This window comes from Tupaia chinensis, unplaced genomic scaffold (assembly GCF_000334495.1).
Source record: "Tupaia chinensis unplaced genomic scaffold, TupChi_1.0 Scaffold142619_1, whole genome shotgun sequence".
NCBI classification, from domain to species: Eukaryota; Metazoa; Chordata; class Mammalia; order Scandentia; family Tupaiidae; genus Tupaia; species Tupaia belangeri.
The window spans coordinates 535,133-538,243 of NW_006202465.1; positions in this window are offsets into that span (position 1 = coordinate 535,133).

A 3,111-nucleotide genomic window follows, 5' to 3' on the forward strand; every position below is an offset into this window, starting at 1 on the left:
AAGACACTTGTGGGACACAGATAAGGTTTATTATCTGTTGATGAGGATGTGTATGGCGGTCTCAACTGGGCTGAACTGAGGTGTATATCATGCTGGGTAAAGTCTCTTCACAATCTAAATGATGTATAGCGATTTAATGTATGAATAACAATAATAAAATAAATTTTAAAAAATTATTTAATAAAAGTCAATACTTGGGTGCTCGCTTCGGCAGCACATATACTAAAAAAGTCAATACTTGGAACCAGCAGATAGCATGGTGGTTAAGGTACTAGACTGCCAAATGACTGACTGTGGTTTGAGTCCTGAACCTGGTGACTTGCTTTCTCACTTTCCCTTTCTCTCTCTCTCTGGTGAAATTTGAAAAAAATAAATTAATTAAATTAAATTTAAAAAAAAACAAAACTATAGCTATCATATTTAATAGTGAAATACTGAATACTTTCCATCTATGATCAGGGATCATGCAAAGATGTCAACTCTCACCACTGCTAGTCAACAATGTCCTGAAAATCCCCACTTAGTAGAACAGGCAAAAGGAAAAGGCATGTAGATGAAAAAGTAAGAAGTAAAACTGTCTTTGCAGGAAAATCATCATATTCATAGAATGCCCTACGAATCTACAAAAAAATTATTAGAATTACTAAATGAATTTAGCGTGATCTCAGGATAAAAGGTCAATATGTAAAAGTTAAGTATTTATTGTAAATAGAAATAAACATTTTGCAGCTGAAAATTTTAAATGCCATTTAAAATGGTATCAGAAAGCATGAAATAATTAGGGACAAACTTTATCAAATATGTGAAGATTTGTACACTGAAAACTACATCACTGAGAGTAATTATGGAAGATCTAAATAAATGAAGAAGTATACCATGTTCAGGTATCAGAAGCTCAGTATTATCAAAGAGGCAATTCTCCCCAGATTGATCTGTATAGTCCATGTAATTCCAATTAAGATCCCAGCAGGCATTCTGTGTGTGGGTGTAAAAATCAGTAAGTTGATTCTAAAGTTCATAAGTAAATGCATATAACCTGTAACAATCAAAGCAATCTTGAAAAAAGAAGAATATCTGAAGATTGATAATATCAGACTTGCAGTCTCTCCATAAAGCTGTTGTAATCCAGGCTGGATGGTCACATAGTGGTAAAATGTGATGCTTTGCAAAGCTGACTCATGTGGGAAGGTTCTATGTTTGTATCCAGAGACATCACACAGTGTGCTGGGTGCCTATGATCTGGGGCTGGCTGAGGCTAGTAGATGGATTGTGGTGTCAAGATCCTGTTGGGAGTGTTCTCCATCTCTCTTATTCGTAGAAGAAATAGTTTTTTAAAAAAAGTGCAGTAGTCAAGACAGCATGGGATTAACAAAAGGACAGGGCAAAAGATACACAACATCTGTGCCTGCTGTTCTTGCTGCCCTAATTGCACATAGCGTTCCCATGAGCACAGAATTCCAATGGATCTGAAATGCATGAGCACAAGATAGAAACTAAGTAAAAGGTAAGGATGTTATTTCTATTACTGAGTAAAAGGCAGGGGTTGAGTGCTGAAGGCCAAGAGAGGCCACACTTTTGGGTCCATTCGGCACTTATTTTCAACACAGAAAACCACATTTTAAGAAACAAAGATGGTTGGGAACCAGCAGTTAACGTAATGGCTATGTCGCTGGACTCCCACGTAGTCGACCGCAGTTCGCGTCCAGGACCCGGTGGTTTAAAACTCACGCCGGGCGCATGTGCGTGCATGCCCAAGATCCCGAGAGGAGAATGGAGGAGAAGGGATTGCAGCATGGCCATCCCCCCTGGGGGGTGATTTCTCGCTTTCTGTCTATGTTTTTCTCTGTCTGGCGAGCGCACGTGCCCTATAGCGAAAAACTCTCAAAAAAAAAAAAAAAAAAAGAAAAAAAAAGAAAAAGAAACAAAGATGGCCATGAAACCCAATCATATCCTATATTCTTGAGTTACTTCCCTGTATTGCCAACTACTTGCATTGAAAATGATGGCAACAAAGAAAAGGGACAGATAGAGAAACCTATATAATTCCTTTTCCTTTCAGTCCTTCCTTACTCATGAACAAGATAAAGGTAGAGAGTATTTTAGACTGCATGTGTGCACATAATCAAGAAGTGAAATATAAACAGTTGACTTAGTTTTGTGCAGGGTTAGCACTGTCTGGTAAGAGATTAATACATGTGCATGCATAAACTACAAATTATGAATTGCATAATTCTGCATACAAGTCAAATGCTTTATTATTATAATTTTATACATTCAATCGATATACATCATTTAGCTTGTAAAGAGAATTTACCCAACATGAAATACACCTCAGACCAGTCCAGTTGAGAATACTATGCACGTTATCATCAACAGGTAATAAACCATTTCTGTGACCCACAAATACCTTACCTCTCTATTTTTCTCCCTAATTTTCTTCCATACACTCTTCCCCTATCCTACCCTCCTTCCACACTGTCTCCAGTGTCCATTACTATTTTCAATGTTTTTTATGTCCTCCAATCTTTCAATCTATACCATAGAATGCAAACAGTTGGTATATGTTAACTGGAGACACACAATGCCTCTCTTTAATAGCCTGACTTACTTCACTCAGCAATAAATCTTACATATTTGTGGGAGGCTGCACACCAGCAAGTCTGCTGAGTTTTCTCAGAGAGCAAACAATTGCCATGATTGGCTCCCCTTCAAAAACCTCACCTTCAAAACCTTGCTCTGATTGGCCACTAGAATCCCTCAGATTTGCATATCCGGCACCTCGTGATTGGTCCAAAAGCAACCAATCATAACCCACCTTTTACAACCAATCATAACTCACCTTTTACAACCAATCACGGCCCACCAACATGTATATAACCAGGATCCCTGGCCCACAATCTCCAGGCGACACAGACAACCCAGAAGACCCTGAAGAGTTGTAACACCACATCGTCTCCAGAAGACCCTGAAGAGTTGTGACACCGCGTCATCTCCGTGCTGCTCACAATAGATGAGTTGTAACACTGCGTCGTCTCCGTGCTGTACCGTGCTGCCCACAATAAATGGACGACCCTGAAGACACTGTGTCGTCTCCGTGTTGTAACACTGAGC